General features: G+C 50.1%; 1 protein-coding gene across 5 annotated transcripts in view; it reads right to left on the reverse strand.

Moving 5' to 3' along the window:
- Positions 1–19,112, reverse strand: part of LOC134346970 (lysine-specific demethylase 6B-like) — a 235,795-nt gene that overhangs the window by 100,520 nt on the left and 116,163 nt on the right. For 2 of the 5 annotated variants that reach the window (XM_063048888.1, XM_063048893.1), the window contains exon 1: positions 12,940–13,129. The exons of the other annotated variants lie outside the window; for them this stretch is intronic. The gene's annotated coding sequence lies outside the window, so the exon portion shown is untranslated. Of the gene's footprint in view, positions 1–12,939; positions 13,130–19,112 lie in introns of those variants that run through there. 5 annotated transcript variants of the gene reach the window in all.

Genomic DNA, 19,112 nt, shown 5'->3' on the forward strand with positions numbered 1-19,112 from the left:
GGGAAGTGGGGGAGAAGGGGGGAGAAGGGGGGACGTTACGTCTGTAATGTGTGCTCACCGTTCACCAGAGCTCAACCAGTCAACGTCAGCAAGCGCCTTCATCTCGTCCAGTGGTGCCCGAGCGGTACTGAGGCCGATACTGTGCACAGTAATATCCCACAGGTGGTCGCTGGGCTCCTCTCACACCCTATACAGGTGGCTGAGACTGGGTTGTGGGGAGAGGAGGTGTAGCTGGGGGTGGGGGGGTGGAGAACGGCTGGGTGAGAATCCTGGGACTGTGATGGAGGAACTGTGGGGTGGAGGGAGGGTGGGCTCTCCATTAACTGGCCAGGGTGGGTGGTCTTCTCTGCCTGTGGGATCTCTCTGAACCCACACACAGAACAGAGACCTGGTTTTAGGAATAGCCATCTCCTACTCCGCCCCATTAGTTGTGGAAACACCACTGGAGAAAATTCCAGCCCCTCTTCCTCTCCAACAGGAACTGCTGAATATCCCAAGGTCCGGCAGCCCCTCCCCTGGCCCAGCTCATTTCCAGCCAGTGATCTCAGCCTGGTCACACCTCACTCCCAGTCCCTTCCAGACTCTTCCAGAGCAGTGGGATATCCGGGAGAAATCCCGAACCGCCATGAGGTCACCTTCGGAAAATCAAAGGAGGAAGAGAGTGGGCAGGGAGAAAACTTCTGGCAGTGAGAGGCAGGAGGCCGGAGGCCACTTGATTCGTCAGGTTTGGACCCGGAACATTAATCCCACATGTGTATTTACTTCTCCGTAACAGAGTGAAGCTCCCTCTACTCTGTCCCATCACACACTCCCAGGGTCAGACACAGAGTGAAGCTCCCTCTACTCTGTCCCATCACACACTCCCAGGGTCAGACACAGAGTGAAGCTCCCTCTACTCTGTCCCATCACACACTCCCAGGGTCAGACACAGAGTGAAGCTCCCTCTACACCGTCCCATCACACACTCCCAGGGTCAGACACAGAGTGAAGCTCCCTCCACACTGTCCCATCACACACTCCCAGGGTCAGACACAGAGTGAAGCTCCCTCTACACTATCCCATCACACACTCCCAGGGTCAGACAGAGTGAAGCTCCCTCTACACTGTCCCATCACACACTCCCAGGGTCAGACACAGAGTGAAGCTCCCTCTACACTGTCCCATCACACACTCCCAGGGTCACACATAGAGTGAATCTCCCTCTACACTGTCCCATCACACACTCCCAGGGTCAGACACAGAGTGAAGCTCCCTCTACACTGTCCCATCACACACTCCCAGAGTCAGACACAGAGTAAATCTCCCTCTACACTGTCCAATCACACACTCCCAGGGTTAGGCACAGTGAAGCTCCCTCTACACTGTCCCATCACACACTCCCAGGGTCAGACACAGAGTGAAGCTCCCTCTACACCATCCCATCACACACTCCCAGGGTCACACATAGAGTGAATCTCCCTCTACACTGTCCCATCACACACTCCCAGGGTCAGACACAGAGTGAAGCTCCCTGTCATGGTAGCAAATAGAGTTCAGGGAGAGTCCAGTTTGAATGCTTCAAGTTTCAATTTGTTCCTTGTTTACAGAATTCTCTGATGTCACAGAGTGGATGTAGCATTGTGGATGTAGCGATGTTTTAGAGGGCTGGGGAAGTTGGGTGGTGTTGGGGTGACTGAGCCGAAGGGAACAAGTGGAGAGGAAATGGATTTCCCTATCATGTCATTCCAAGGAGCACTTGATAGCCAACACTGTAACGTGGGAATCTCAAGTAACAATGGAATACAGGAGGTCAATGGCTGGATAATGTGCAGTGTGTGTGAGCCAATCACCAGATCCCTAACACCTCCCAACCATCTGCAACGCATAATTTGTTACGTCACAAAATCGCTTACAGATTTCTGCTAATGCAGGCTGGAGAGCATTCTAACTGGTATGGGGTTCCAATGCACAGGATTGAGAAAGGATGTTGAATCAGCTGGCACCATCACAGGCACAACAATCCCCACCCCCACCATCGAGTACACCTTCAAGAGCTGGTGTGTCAAGAAGGTGGCATCCATCATTAAGGACCCTCACGATCTGGGACATGCCCTGTTCGCTTTGCTACCATCAGGGAGGAGGTACAGGAGCCTCAAGACCCACACTCAACGATTCAGAAACAGCTTCTTCCCCTCTGCCATCCAACTACTGAATGGTCCACAAGTGTCACCTCAATATTCCTCTTTTGCACTCTTGAAATTTATTTCTGCCAGCAAGTAATTCTCTAACGTCCTGCTCTTTACTGCTGCCGCAAGACAACAAATCCCCTCCCGCTGCCTGCAAGGGTTTTGTACGTTCTCCCCGTGACTGCGTGGGTTTCCTCCGGGTGCTCCGGTTTCCTCCCACAGTCCAAAGACGTACCGGCTGGCAGGTGAATTGGTCGTTGTAAGGATTAAATCGGGGGTTGCTGGGTGTCGTGGCTCGAGGGGCTGGAAAAGGGCCTGTTCCGTGCTGTATCTCAATCAATAATAAATAAATTTCAGGATAATGAAACTGATTCTGAGAGAACACTCCCCACTAGCCTGGGTGAGTGTGCCTCAACACACCTGGGACAAAACAGCCCACTCAATCGGCGGCCAATTTACTCCCCAAAACACCCCCTGCCCCTACCACTGGCACAGAATGCCCGTCTACAAAATGCCCCATGGTTAATCGCCCAGACTACTTCGAAACCCACCACCCCTCACCAGGTCCAACAGACTACTGGATTCCCCTTCAATTTGCACGCCATCTTTTATGTGGAGATCCACAGCTATTTTTCAGAGTTGTGGCTGGGTCAGTGTTCTGCAATTCCTCACTGGACAGTGTCAGGCAGACAGTATTATCGTCTGAGAAGATGGGAGTCCCACCCCTGCCTTCCCAGAGGCTTGAGGGCCAGAGCAATTAACACCTACAAGGGAGACCGGCCGGAGATGAGGGTGACACCATCCTGAGAGCAAGGTCTCTATGGTCGGACCAACACACACAAGATGCTGGAGAAACTCAGCAGTTCAGGAAATCAATAAACAGTCGAGATTTCGGGCTGAGACGCTTCAGCAGGACTGGAAAGGAAGAGGGAAGCTGCCACAATAAGACGGTGGGGGTCGGGGGGGGGGAACAACAAGGAGTACAAGCTAGAATGTCGATAGGTGAGGGAGAAGGTGGGTGGGTGAGGGAGGGGGGTTTGAAGCAAGAAGCTGGGAGGTGATGGGTGGAAAGGCAAAGGGATGGGGAGTCTGATGGGAGAGCAGAGTGGACCATGGGAGAAAGGGGAGGAGGGGCATCAGGAGGAGGTGATGGGCAGGTGAGAAGGAAGAGATCAGAATGCGGAATGCAAGAGGGAAGGGTGAGGAGCAGAAAATACCGGAAGTTGGAGAAATGGCGTCAGGTTGGAGGCTACCCAGGCAGAGTATGAGGTGTTGCTCCTCCATCCTGAGGGTAGCCTCATCATGGCAGAAGAGGAGGCCGTGGATCAACATGTCGGAACAGGAATGGGGATAGGAATTGCAAAGGTTGGTCAGATGATAGCAGGAGAAGACCATGGAATGACATGTCGGATTGGAAATGGAGACAGGAACTGAAACAATTGGCCAGACAATGCTTTGCTGGTGTTGATACTCAGCTTCACTCTGTATCTAAACCTACCAACACCCTTTCTCAGCATCCCAAGCAAGTGGGGTGAGTGAACCATCCTCCCTCATTTCATAGTCACCTTGTATGGAATTAGGCCCAATTCGTCCACGACAACCAAGATGTCCACCTAAACTTATCCTGCTTGCCTGTAAACACAAAATACTCTGCAGATGCTGGGGTCAAAGCAACACTCACAACACGCTGGAGGAACTCAGCAGGTTGGGCAGCATCCATGCAAATGATCAGTCAATGTTTTGGGCTGGAACCCTTCATCAGTATGCTCCCCTGCTTGCCTGTACTGGGCCCATATCTCTCTCCAGAGGTTCCTACCCAACCTTTCTTTAATCTCATGGACCCTCAACATTAATCGAGGGGTCCGTGAACCCAGGTTGAGAACCCCTGCCCTTGGTCCTCTCCAGATGTCTTTCATTTACCTGTCTCAACCATGTTTTCCTGATAGCTCATTCCATACACAGACCATCCTCTGAGTGGAAAAAGTTACCCCTCAGTTCCCCCTCTCCTCTCTTACAATTTCAAAGAATTTGCAATCTGATCTAATGATTTGACCGACGTTTCTGTCTATGGACAACCCCAAACACAAAGAACACATCAGTACTGGACAGGAATGGCCCTTCAGGTGAAGATGCCAAATCCTCTCTGCCTCAACGTGTTTCATATTCCTCTGTACCAATCCCTTCTGCCTGCCATGATCCATATTTTTTCACCTTGCATATTTATGAGCCTCTGAAACACTTCATCTGCCTCCATCATCCACCACACCTTGAGTGCATTCCAGGCACCCACTGCCCTCTGAATAAAAAAATGTGCCGTCCACATCTCCTTTGAACGCACCCCCTCTCACCTTAAATGCATGCCCTCTGATACTGGACAATTCCAAACTGGGAAAAAGATATCTATCCACTGGAAAGATGTAAATAAAATTGAAAGAATAAAGAGTAAACTTACAAGGATGTTGCCGGGTCTGGAGGACCTGAGTTATAAGGAAAGGTTGAATAGGTTAGGACTTTATTCCTTGAAACGTAGAAGATTGAGGGGAGATTTTGATAGAGATATACAAAATTATGAGCAGTATAGATAGGGTAAATGCAAGCAGGCTTTTTCCACTGAGGTTGGGTGGGACTACAAATGGAGGTCATCTGTTATGGGTGAAAGGTGAAAAGTGAAAAGTTTAAGGGGAACATGAGGGGCAACTTCATCCCTCAGAAGGTGGTGAGAGTGTGGAATGTGTTGCCAGTGCAAGTGGCGCATGTGAGCTCAATTTCAATGTTTAGAGAAGTTTGAGTAGGTACATGGATGGTAGGGGTGTGGAGGGCTATGGATCTGGTGCAGGTTGATAGGAGTAGGCAGTTTAAATGGTTCAACATAGACTAGATGGACCAAAGGGCCTGTTTCTCTGCTGTAGTTTTCTATGTTTCTACACCAGCTGTCTATGCCTCTCATAATCTTACAAACCTCTATCAGATCTCCCCTTAGCTTCTGCCACTCCAGAGAAAACATCCCAAGTTTGTCCAATCTCTCATTATAGCACATGCCCTCTAAAGCAGGTAGCATCCTGGTAAACCTCTTCTGCACCCTCTCCAAAGCCTCAACACCTTCCCTGTATGAGGTGACCAGATCTGTACGTAATACTCCAGATATCGTTTAACCAAAGTTTTACAAAGCTGCAACATAACTTCCTAAATTTTGAACTTCATGCCTTGGGGAAAAATCTTCACTTAAGACCAAAGAGAAAATCTCTCAGGATTTCACAGGCCCAGAGAATGGCACCTGTTTGAAAGGTTTGAATCTTCTGCCTTACAAAGTGTAAAACCATCAATCATGAAAACGACGTGCCAGAGGCTCAACTTCATTAGCAGCTTGAAGAGATTTGAAATGATTCTTTCGAGTTTCTACAGACATACAGTGGAGAGCATTCTGACTGGTTACAACTCCCTCTGGTATGGAGGCTCCAGTGCACAGGATCGCCAGAGGCTGGAATCTCAGCCTGCTCCCCCACAGGCACAATCCTTCCCAGCACCCAGGACACCTTCAGAAGGCAGTGCCTCAGAAAGGTGGCATCCATCATTAAGGACCCCCATCACCCAGGACATGCCCTCTTCTCATTGCTACCATCAGGGAGGAGGTATAGGAGCCTGAAGACACACACTCAACGATTCAGGAACAGCTTCTTCCCCTCTGCTGTCAGATTTATGAATGGACATTGAACCCATGAACACTACCTCACTACTCCTCTTTTGTACTATGTTTGTAACTTGTATTAATTTTTGTGTCTTGCACTGTACAGCTGTCACTGAACAGAAACAATCACAACATAACTCAGTGATAATAAACCCGATTTCTATTCTGAACAGCAGCAACCCCCCCAAGACAAACCTTCCCAACTAATGTTCCTTCTCTCCCACCCTCGTGACATTCACACATTCTACCCTTGAGAGACAGGGTGGGGAAATGCAGCCACCAAACACAAAAGAAAGTGCTCTATTGTCAGTCCCTTGGCTGGCGCTGTGGCACACCCTCTCAGCCCCAGTGGGGTTGGGGTGGAGGAAGGGCAACTATGAGGGTCAGGGAGCAAAGGTCGCGATCCCGGTGCAAGGGTCCGGTCTTAAATCGCGCTGCTGCACTGCTACGTCAGCGCAAAGGCCCTTAGTCAGCAATTCTGCAAACAATTACTGTCGTTTAAAATGTCTTTAACGTCTCAACACAGCGGCTCTCGCAGACAAAGACTAAGGCAGAGACACACAACAAAGTTTGGTGCTTGGTTTTTGCACAGGAGAGGTTAAGGAATTCTAAAGGTTAGGGGCTGGGGTGCAGGACGTTGCATGCATTTGGAATGTGTCACAGGGTTCTCTGTAGGAAGTGGACAGTGTCCTGGGCAGAGATTAGAAGGAGACTCTTTGCTCAAGAGGTTGAAGTCTCTGAGGAGTGAGGTGTAAACGTACGAGTGGATCATTCGGTATAGCCGCTGTATCACAGCTGGTGTGGTGTGGGTACAAATTTTCATGTTCCTGCTCCGCCCCCCCCCCCGTGACCTCCCATACCCTAGTGACGTGCGAGGTCAGTGGGTTAATCAAGTGTGTGGCTGGGGGGAGCTGATAGATGGGGATGTGGGAGATGAAATACGGGCAGCAGTTGGGTTGGAACAGACTCGAGGGGCTCAAGGGTCTGCCTCCTTGCTGACTGCCTCTGCCACTGTGAAACGGTTCCAAGTGAGAGGGGAAAGTCCGGGATGGAGGCAGGGAAGGGAGAAAGTCCAGGAACTGGGAGCACGGAGATAAGGCTGCCATTAGAGAGTGTAATTGGGAATGCTGGAGAATGTTTAACCCGGCGAGCGTGGGTGGGGCTTGCCACGAGATGGAAGAAGGCACAGCTGAACATCCTCTGGAGAAGCTACAGAAGCAGATGAGCAGAAAGCAGCAGAAGGTAGCGCTGATAAGGAGAGATAAAGGCGGGTGTGGGGAACGCAAGACACACGGACCAGCTGAGCTGAATGGACTTGCCCTGTGTTGCCCCTGGCACCATCTTCTAGCTTGCTTCCTGAACCTCTCCATAAACCTCCAGCAGGCTATGCTCTTGGTCAAAGGAGACCGCTCGACCCACCGTCCCCATACTATATCACTCGAGAACACAGAGTCAAAGTCAAAGTAAAGTTTATTATCAGATATATATGTCATCACATACAACTCCGACATTCTTTTTCCTGTGGGTATACTTAGCAAATCTATAGAACAGTAACTGTAAACAGGATCAATGAGCAACAAACAGTGCAAATGCAGATATAAATAAATAGCAATAAATAATGAGCATGAAATAACAAGATAAAAGAGTCCTTAAATGAGTGTAGTTATCTCATTTTGTTCAAGCGCCTGATGGTTGAGGGGTAGTAACTGTTCCTGAACCTGGTGGTACAAGTTCTAAGGCTCCTGAACCTTCTACCTGATGGTAGCAGCTAGAAAAGAGCATGGCCTGGGTGGTGAGGATATTTGGTGATGGATACTGCTTTCCTATGACAATGCTTCATGTAGATGTGTTCAGTGGTTATGGAGGGTTTTTACCCCTGATGTACTGGGCCGAACCTACTACCTTTTGTAGGATTTTCTGCTCAAAGGCATTGGTATTCCCGTACCAGGCCACAACGCGGCCAATAGGCACATTACATCCGGTCCTGACGAAGGGTCTTGGCCTGAAATGTCGACTGTACCTCTTCCTAGAGATGCTGCTTGGCCTGCTGTGTTCACCAGCAACTTTGATGTGTGTTACATTACATCTCTGGAAGTTTGCCAGGGTTTTTGATGACGTGTTGAATCTCCGCAGACTCCACCGTGAAAGTGTGGCCGGGGTGTTGACAGCGACAGGAATAACATTCTGAATTGTATTTAGTTAAAGGCAAGGAGTATGGTAGGTAAGACTGATGAGCTTAGGGCACGGATCAGCTTGTGGAATGACGACATCCCCCCACAGCCCAGGGTGGCAGCAAGAGGGGCTTGGAACCCTCACGTCCAAGCGTTGCATTCCACATTCCAGTTACGGAGTGCGGCCGCGAGAATGGGCACAGCCCGGAAACGCAACTCCTCCGTGCAGATGCAGCGTACGGCCGGTTAGCAACATGGCTTATATCAAATCATGATAGGCGCAGGAAGGGTAGGTGGTATGGTAGGGGAGTGTGAAGCTCCAGGTGTGAGAGGGGACCCAAGGGGCAAGTTCCTCACCTAGAGAGTGGTAGGGTATTGACTATGAGCTGCCACAGGAAATGGTTGAGGCAGGTATAATAACATTTAAAAGATATTGGGACAGGTACATGGATTACACACAGAAACAGGCCCTTCAGCCCATTTAGTCCATGCTGACACATTTCGCTACCTAGTCCCATCGATCTGCACCTGGATCATTGAGGTCCAAACTCTTCCCATCCAACGCACCGATCCAAACTTCTTTCAAATGTAACACACACACACAAAATACTGGATGAACGCAGCTGGTAAGGAAATGAGTAACAGTCGATGTTTTGGGCCCAGACCCTTCCTCAGGACTGGAAAGGAAGGGGGAAGCAGCCAGAACAAAAAGGTATGGTGAGGGAATGAGACTAGCTGAACAGTGATAGGTTAGGGTTAGGGTTGGGTGGGAGAGGCGAGGAGTTGGAGAAGAAGGAATCGGACAGGAGAGGAGAATGGACCAAAGGAGAACCGGAAGGAACCAGGGGGAGGTGATAGGCAGATGAGAAGTGAAAGGTCAGTGTGGGTAATAAAAGAAGTGGGGGGAGGGGGAGGGAGATATGTGTTTATTGGAGGGAGAAATTGATATTCATTCCATCAGGTTGGAGGCAACCCAAGCAGAATTTAAGGTGTTGCTCCTCCACCTTGACAGGGCCTCATCTTGGCACAAGAGCAACTGAACCCGCATTCATCACTTCAAAGTTCAAAGTAAATTTATTTCCAAATACATCCCATGTACAAATGTGGTTATACATACATGTCACCATATACAACCCTGAGATTCGTTTTCTTGTGGGCATTCAAAGTAAATACAAGAAACGCAATAGTATCAATGAAAGTCTGCACCCAACAGGATAAGCAAACAACCAGGGTGCAAAAGCCAAAAAACTGTGCAAATACAAAAATAAAAAGAAATAATAAGTAATATACATGGAGACCATGAGATGACAAGTCCTTGAAAGCGAGTCCATAGGTCTCTGGCAGCTCGTTCCACACCAGCAGCACCCTCTGATTAAAAACATTCTTCCTCAGGTTCCCCTTAAATATTTCACCTTTCTCCGTAAACGTGTGACCTCCAGTTCCAGTCTCGTCCAATGTCAGTGGAAAAAAACTGACCGTACTCACCCAATCCAAACCCCTCTGAATTGTGCATACCTCTGTAAGATCTCCCCTCATTCTCTACACTCCAGGAAATAAAGTCAGAACATATTCAAACATTTCCGATAACACAAGTACTGTCAATATCCTAAATTTTCCCAACATTCTTTCACTAGAAAAGGTCAAAAGGATATTGCCAAACACGGGCAAATTGGTCAATTTCCCTCTATCCCTCCATCTCCCCATCACATCTCCACTATTCTTCCCTCCTCCATCACTCTCTCCATCCCCCACCACATCTCCACTTTCCCTCCTCCATCTTTCCATCCCCATCACCTCCACTTTCCTTCCCTCCTCCATCTCTCTGTCCATAACATCTTCACCCTCCCTCCCTCCATCTCTCCGTCCCCATCACATCACCACCCTCTCTCCCCGTCTCCATCCTCTCCATTTCCCCATCACATCTCCACTCTCCTTCCCTCCTCCATTTCTCCATCCCCATCACCTCCACTTTCCCTCCCTCCTCCATCTCTCCATCCCCATCACATCTTCACTCTCCCTCCCTTCCTCCATCTCTCAGTCCCCTATCACAACTCCATTCTTCCTCCCCCAGCTCCATCACTCTATCCCCATCAAATCTCCACTCTCCCTCCTCCATCTCCATCTCTCCATCCCCATCACACTTCCACCCTCCCTACCCATCTCCATCTCTGTCCCCATCACATATCTACACTCCCACTCTCTCCTGTTTCCACACTCACCCTCTCTCCACTGACTCCACACTCTCCCTCTCTCCTCCATCGCCACTCTCTCTCCATTTCCACTCTCCCTCCCTCTCTGCTCCATCTCCACTCTCCCTCTCTTCTTCATCTTCATCTACCCTTCCTCTGTCCTCCATCTCCACCCTACCTCCCTCTCTTTCTTTCTTTCATCTCCACCCTCCTTCCTCCATCTCCACTCTCCCTCCCTCCTCCGTTCTCCCTCTCACTGCCCCACTGCTCACTCAACACAAATGCCCACACTGGAGTCCTGGACCCGACAATGCCTGGCTCCGGAAAACGTATTGCGATTGCAGTCAACTACCCGGCCCATCCTTCCCAGTACGACCTATTTGGACCCTGCATTTCTCTGGCAACTATTGACTGCCCCCAGCAGCACCAAAGTTACCAGCGAGAGGTTCAGTCACCATCTCACTCAGTGGCGGTGGAGAGCGGGTCTCAAGTGGCCCAGTGGTCTAGCTGCTGCCCTCCTCACCCCAACGGTCACAAACACTCGCACAGCAAGATTCCAGAAAGAGCAACAGGTTGACAGCCAATCCAGTTGGAATCGATCGAGGGGGTCAGAACTAACCGGGACCACGCGACCGCTGACCGCGATGGGATGCTGCGTCCTCACTAGGTCACTGTGGAGATCAACTGGGTGGGAGGGGGCAGGAACAACCTCACTGAGGAGAAATGTTCTCCGCTGTGGCTCCCTTGGCCTGGTGATGTATCTCAATGGCCCGTTGCAGGAGGCAGGGAAGAGGAGTGCGTGGTGTGCCTGGAAGGCTGAAACAGGATTGCAGAGGGAGGGGAGGACAGACGTTAAGTTCTGGGGAAGTGGTATCCTGAGAGCCAGCTGCCATTGGCTTATCAAGGGTCAGTGTTCGGGGGCTGGGGTGCAGGAAACTTGCCGGAGGGAGGAGGCAGGTGGCACGGATGGCGGCAGGGTTGGACTACAGCGGGACCGGGATGAAACGTAGGGCCAAGATTATCCGGGGGCCCTGGTGGAGTGAGAGAGCAGGAGGGTCGGGGTTGGGTGAGAGTCCTGGGGGACCCAGCACACACCCGCTTGCTCTGACAAACTCCCTAGGGAGCCAGGATCCTTGTCACACAGAACAACTGGAGTCAGCCCCACCCCTGCCCACATTTAAAGGGTCCCCAGCGACTCCTATTTCCCCTTTAAAGACCCCTTCATCAACCTCCTGCATCAGGTAGAACAGACGCAGGCTCAATCCTTATTTGACTTTTGCCCTCCCATCGCCATCTCTCCCCAGATACCATCTGTGAAATTGTATCAGCAACTGCCCCCCCACCCTTTCCCCAACTCCCACCCTTTCCCCAACTCCCCCTGCTCCAACTCCCCCACCTCCCCAACTCCCCCCTGCTCCAAGTTAGTCAGTAGAAGCTGCTTGCCCTCCCCACCTCCTGCACAAGAAGGTATCCGACCACCGCATGCTGCCCCCTCAACAACCCCCACCTTCCCCTGGCAGGAAGCTGCAGTAAGTTCAACACAAAAAGAGCAGCAATTCGGAGTGAGGCCACGAACAAGAGGGAGTCATCAAATGCAATCCCATCCCAGATCAGTGCTCTCTGTAATTACCCACTCTGTCGAAGGGTTCTTCAAACCAAGCACGCACACAGACACAGGCACAAACACTCACACATATACACACACGTACAAATACACACACACGCACAGCACACATTTCCACAAACACACTCACACACACAAATATACACACAAACACAAATACACTAGCTCTCACACACAAACACAAATACACTAGCTCTCACACACAAACACACACACAGATATAAACAGAGACACAGACACACAAACATACGCACACTCTCACAGAGACACACTGACACATACTCACGTACATACACACAGTCACACTCACACACAAGTACACTTTGACAAGCAGACATGCAAGTACAGACTTTCATACAGACTCACAATGTCAAAGACATGCATACACCAAAACACATAACTCTCTCTCTCACACACACACACACACACACTCTCAGACATACACTGGCTTACTCTCACAAGCACAGTTGACACATGCACACTCATACTCTCAGGCATACACTCATCGACACACGAATTTACACAAACATACACTTATATGCTTACAGACACACATTAACACACACTCAGTTACACACAATTCTTCCCAGCTGATACACACAACACATACTCCCACAACCATGGACACACTCTCAGTTGACACACACTCAGAGACAGACATGTAAACACACACGGAGACAGAGACACATAGATAAACAGAGTTTGCACACACACATACACACTCACACACACATACACACTCACACACACACTCTCTCTCACACATCACACACACTAACACACACACACAGACAAAGAGAGACAGGGACACACAGGCAAAGTGCAGTTGCAACCGAGAATTTACAAGGACACTCCAGCCCCCTGTCCCGCTGGAGATCTGGACGAATATAAAACTGAATTTAAAACCAATCCAACATCAACCAGAACAACACACCAGCCTGTCACCAGTCCTCACATCACAACAAGGCCACCTTGCAAAAAGTCACTGCTGGGCAAACTACTGGCTAATCCAGAGCACATTTTCCTCAGAGAGAAACATTAGATGAGGAACTCATAACAAAAGCAGGTTTCTAAACTTTGCAAATGACCAGTAAGATTCACTTACCTCCAGCTGAACGACCTTTACCAAATATTCTTTGTTTAAATAGATCCCCCTTTTTTGTTTAAAGATCCAGTCCTTTTAAATCTCAGGCTCAACCATTCTCTTTCTCTCTCTCTGTCCCTCTCTCTCTCTCACACTCTCTCTCTCACTCTCTCTCTCTCACTCTACCCTGGTCTTTTAAACAAAGAGCTGCTGGTTGATGCAGCCCCTCCCCCCATGCACACCCTCAACATCCAGCCTCGCTTTCAGCTGCCTCCCCCTCCCCTCCCCCTCCCCTCCTCCTCTGTCCCTCGCTCCCTCCTCCATCCCTCGCAACCTCCCTCGTTCCCTCCTCCCTCCCTCCCAGCTGACAGACTCATGCCGGCCAACACACAGATAAACAGCCGAACGCAGCCGTCTCACAGCAGAGGGGCAGCCCTGCCACTGCCCCAGTGCAGCCGTGTCCCCCTCCTCCTCTCCCCTCCCTCCTTTCCTGTCCCCTCACGGCCCTCCTTCCTCCATCTGGGGGAAGGGGATGGATTGGGCTGGTGGAGAGGGGAGAGAAGCCTGGAAGAGTGAGGGAGGAATGGAGGGGGTAAGAGCAAAGCATGGGACACGGGTAGGAGGCAGAGGAGGTGATGGGAAATGAGGAGAGGAGGGGAGGGGTGAGAAGAAGGGGGATAGAGGGAGGGGGAGAAGAGAGATGTGATGAGGCAGAGGGGAAGGTGGGGGAGGGGCAGGAGAGGAAGGTGGAGGGGCAGTTGGGGGAAGGGATGGTGGGGGAGGGGCAAGGGGGAAGGTGGGGGAGGGGCAGCTGGGGAAGGGAAGGTAGGGAGGGGCAGAAGAGGAAGGTGGAGGAGGGGCAGTTGGAGGAAGGGAAGGTAGGGAGGGGCAGGGGAGGAAGGGCAGGCGGGCCAGGTGGGGAGTGGTCAGGAGGGAAGGATGAGGCAGTGAGATATATGGGTGAGGAGGGGTCAGGAGGGAGGAATGGGGTAGTGAGGGATGTGGTTGCGGAGGGGTGAGAGAGAGGAATGAGGGATGTGTGGGAAATGGTACTGGACATCCCAAAGAACACTGAGTGGACACCAGTCACTGCTCCCACTTGGATGGACCTGCTTCCTGAGGGGACACTGAAGATGCTCCCCCTCCCACTATGACAGGAGGGAGAAACAAGACAGCCTGAGCAGCAGACACTGGGATCTTCCTGTGCATAGTAGGGGTTGTGCTCCACAGCTTCCTCCATCCAGCAGGAAGGGGCCAGGCTGCCCCAGTACCCCTGGCCATACTCCTCGTTAGCTGTGTGCTGAGAGAGAGCCCTGATGGACAGCCCCCTTGCCTCCTCCAGCCAGAAGTGACCGATACCCCACCCCAACCACATAATTGTGCTGAGCCCAACACCCCAGCCAAGAGCAAACGTTGTCAAACAGTGCAGACCATTCAGCCCAACTCATCTGTGCTTGGCAAGTTTGCTATCAAATTCCACTTTCTGGAGAGGGGATGAGAGGATGGGGAGAGAACGCAGATGGGGAGGGAGGGGACACGGATACGGGGGGGGCGCAGATACGGAGAGAGGGGCGTGGATGGGGTAGGGAGAGACAGCAGAAATGGAATGGGTGGGTAATCCCTGATAACACAACACTGGGATGAATGCAGATCTTGTTCCCCCTGTCAGTGCCCCTCATGATACTGACGCCTCTCCACCCCCCACTTCCCACTCTTCCTCCCCCAGAACTTGCTCCTTGCTCCCGGTGAAGCCCGTGTGCAGCTCATGTGCCCTTGTGGGGGGGTGGGGTAGGGGGGGTAGGTGCAGGCTAATACCCGGCTCATTGTTCACCTCTGTCTCCTGTTGGCACCGGAGGGCTGTCAATCTTCGTCAGGCTCTCTGGAATCAAAGTGGGGTTGGAGAGGAACCACAGACCATGTTTCAAAGGTGTACCATGTCTCAGCAGGAATTTCTCATGGGGGTTGGGAGGAGAGGGGAAAATGGAGGCTACAACGAATCTGCTGGGGGCAGACACACTGGCTGGTTGAACGCCAATCTTTGACCTTGGACTGCTCTCCACTCGGAGGTTAGGGAGGAGGGAGGAAGTTGTAGATCAATGCCCCACCTTATCCTGAACCCTTACTGATGGGACCCAGCCATTCAGGGAGCCCCCACCCCCTCCCTAGTGCATAGGCTGCTTTAAGAGGGCAAAGGACTGGACCCCCTTTCAGAAGGGGCAGACTATGTGTCGTGTGAGGATATGAGCACTGCCTCCCCGAAGCCATCCCTCCCCACCCCCAACGAAGATGATCCCATTGTATATATATTACATACACACACACATACCTACATATACACACATATATACACATGGAATGAGCTGCTTGAGGAAGCCGTTGAGAGTCAGAATCAGGTTTAACGTCACTGGCATTTGTCGTGAAATTTGTTGACTTTGCAGCGGCACTGCATTGCAACAGATGATAATATAGAAAATAAACTGTGAATTACATTTAACAGTTGTGACGTTGAGTGCAAGCTCATTGCTACGGCACCACTCAACTAGCTGATATATCTCGCTCCTGTATGACCTCTCTCATCACCATCTGGGAATCAGCCAACAACGGTAGTAACTTCAGCAAATTTACAGATGGCATTTGAGCTGTGTCAAGTCACATAGTCAAGTAGTATTATGACATTTTGAAGATACTTGGACAGGTATATGGATAGGAAAGTTTCAGCGGGATACAGGCCAAACATGGACAAATCAGACCATCTTAGACAGGGATGGGGCAGTTCTGTTGTAGGGCCAGTTTCCTACTAGATGAGTAGGCCTCAGCATTCAGTCCTGCTGCCATTTGCCTCGCTATCCACACAAATTCCCACTGGTGTCCTATGGCACTCTCCCATCTCACCCTTCACAGCTGTCCAACAACATCACTCACCTACTCTCCAATACTGATCACAATCCCTCTTTGTCCAACAGCAATCACAGTCACCCACTGTCCAATAGGATCACAATCACCCACTGTCCAAGAGTAGTCACAATCCCCACTGTCCAACACTATCACAATCACCCACTGTCCAATTGTAATCACAATCACCCACGGTCCAAGAGTAATCACAATCACCCACTGTCCAATTGTAATCACAATTACTCACTATCCAATAGGAATCACAATCCTCATTGCCCAATAGCATCATAATCACAATCCCCACTGTCCAATAGCAATAACAATCACCCACTGTCCAATAGCAATCACAATCCCCACTGTCCAATAGCATGGCAATCACCTACTGTCCAATTAATATCAACTACAGTCACCCCCAGCCCAATCGCATGCCTTCGCTGCTCTCCAATAGTATCACAATTGTCCACTGTCCAATGGCAAGCCCTTGCTGCTGTCCAACAGCACTTGCTGTTGCTCACCAATACTCAATGATGCCCAACAGCACTCTGTTATCTCCTGGGTGTGCACATTCCTGTGGTATCATGGATTCTATCCACTCCTGTACCAGGCAGACAGTCGAGGGCTCTGCCTGGGCCGACTGCCTGCCCCTCTTCCCAGGATACGTCCTTGGAGAGGGAGCATGCCGTCACCATGGTTACAGTGGGGGATTTTCAGGAATGGTGGGTCCCCACAGGGATTGACTGTATTATATACAGTAATCATATTTTAATTTGAATTTGTTCACTGTCTTGTAAATATTTGATGTTTGTATTTTGTGCAAATAAACTTTTGTAGCTTTGTAAAAAGAAAATGACAACCATTCAGCAAAACAAAAAAGCTGGTCATTGAATGTGGTGGTGGGGTGGTAGGGGGCTTCGCCCATGCTCCAGTCAATATCAATGGTGATAAGATCGAAGCTTTCAAACTCCTCAACATCGGCCTGCCCTGGTGCAACCAGGTCAATGTCATGACCAAGAAGTCAAGTCAAGTTTAATGTGATTTAACTATATACATGCATATCATCAAACGAGACGTTTCTCCGGACCAGGGTGTAAAGCACAGTAGTATACATAACACATACTAACCTATGAAAGTAAAGGTGAAATCTACCGATGAATTACACATAAACAAACTAAAGTGCATAAACATTGTAAAATTCAGAACAGATTAACCAGAGACGCTTTGAATGCGATGTGGCAGTGAGTTCAGAAGCCTAATGGCCTGAGGGAAGAAACTGTTTCCCATCCTGACCGTTCTTCTCTTTGTGCATCAGAGTCTCCTGCCTGATGGTAGAAAGTCAAAGAGGATGCTCAACAGATGGATGGGATCCTTAATAATACTCAGGGCCCTAAGTAGATAACACTCCTGATAGATGTTCCCGATGGATGGTAGGGAGATCCCTATGATCCGCTCAGCTTGTCTCACAGTCCTTTATAGGGACTTCCGGTCCAATGCTCTGAGGTTCCCATACTGGATTAGCAATGCCTCTACGTCCTCAAGAGGCTAAAGAAAGTTGGCATTGCAGTGGTAGTTAATAGCGTTATTCCTCTGCCACTCCCACATGGGAGGAGTTTACATTCTGTACAAGCACAGTTGTCAATAAAGTTCAGTTGAGTATCCTGCATGCTGGTGTACTGGTGTGCTCTGCACCCTCCCTCAAGAACAAACACAATATGGTGTCAGAAATGGTTGCTTGTCACAAACTGGTGCTCCCCACCAAGTGAGGTCCCCAACAAGAAAGAATTTACAGTGCCACCGTGCTTTAAAAAAAAGGAATTGGTGGAAGAAAGGGAGGAAAACAAAGAGAGATAGAAACTGTCAAAAATAAAGAGAAAGACAATTATAATGTTGGCAACACACATCAAAGTTGCTGGTGAACGCAGCAGGCCAGGCAGCATCTCTAGGAAGAGGTACAGTCGACGTTTCAGGCTGAGACCCTTCGTCAGGACTAACTGAAGGAAGAGTTAGTAAGAGATTTGAAAGTGGGAGGGGGAGGGGGAGGGGGAGATCCAAAATGATAGGAGAAGACAGGAGGGGGAGGGATGGAGCCAAGAGCTGGACAGGTGATTGGCAAAAGGGATGAGAGGATCTTGGGACAGGAGGTCCGGGGAGAAAGACAAGGGGGGGGAGCCAGAGGATGGGCAAGGGGTATATTCAGAGGGACAGAGGGAAAAAAAGGAGAGTGAGAGAAAGAATGTGTGTATAAAAATAAATAACAGATGGGGTACGAAGGGGAGGTGGGGCATTAGCGGAAGTTAGAGAAGTCGATGTTCATACCATCAGGTTGGAGGCTACCCAGACGGAATACAAGGTGTTGTTCCTCCAACCTGAGTGTGGCTTCATCTTTACAGTAGAGGAGGCCGTGGATAGACATGTCAGAATGGGAATGGGATGTGGAATTAAAATGTGTGGCCACTGGGAGATCCTGCTTTCTCTGGCGGACAGAGTGTAGGTGTTCAGTAAAACGATCTCCCAGTCTGCGTCGGGTCTCGCCAATATATAGAAGGCCACATCGGGAGCACCAGACGCAGTATATCGCCCCAGCCGACTCACAGGTAAAGTGTCGCCTCACCTGGAAGGACTGTCTGGGGCCCTGAATGGTGGTAAGGGAGGAAGTGTAAGGGCATGTGTAGCCCTTTGCCAATCACCTGTCCAGCTCTAGGCTCCATCCCTCCCCCTCCTGCCTTCTCCTATCATTTTGGATCTCCCCCTCCCCCTCTCAAATCTCTTACTAACTCTTCCTTCAGTTAGTCCTGACGAAGGGTCTCGGCCTGAAACGTCGACTGTACCTCTTCCTAGAATGCTGCCTGGCCTGCTGCGTTCACCAGCAACTTTGATGTGTGTTGCTTGAATTTCCAGCATCTGCAGAATTCCTGTCGTTTGCGTTTTTATAATGTTGGCAATTCATTTTTATGTTTATGCAAGGAGCCTAAGTTACCTGCGAATCCCTCAGCTTCAGTGACTATAATTTCAATGCAGTTCTATGGACAGGAAGTACATACCTAGTTTTTCTTTTTTCCAAGAAAGTTGGCATTGTAGTGGCGGTTAATAATCCTTTACCACTCAGTTAGCCGCTCCCACATAGGAGTTCACTTACTGTACAAGCACGATGGTCAATAAAGTTCAGTTGAGTTTCCTGCAAGGATGGTTTTCCTGGTTTGTTCAGCACTCTCCCTCAAAATCAAACACAACAGGCATATCCCCCTCGGCCCCTACCAATTTTCATCGATAGACCATAGAAAGCAAGCTATCTGTTCCGCTCTGCC

The sequence above is a fragment of the Mobula hypostoma genome, chromosome 5 (assembly GCF_963921235.1).
Source record: "Mobula hypostoma chromosome 5, sMobHyp1.1, whole genome shotgun sequence".
Taxonomy (NCBI): domain Eukaryota; kingdom Metazoa; phylum Chordata; class Chondrichthyes; order Myliobatiformes; family Myliobatidae; genus Mobula; species Mobula hypostoma.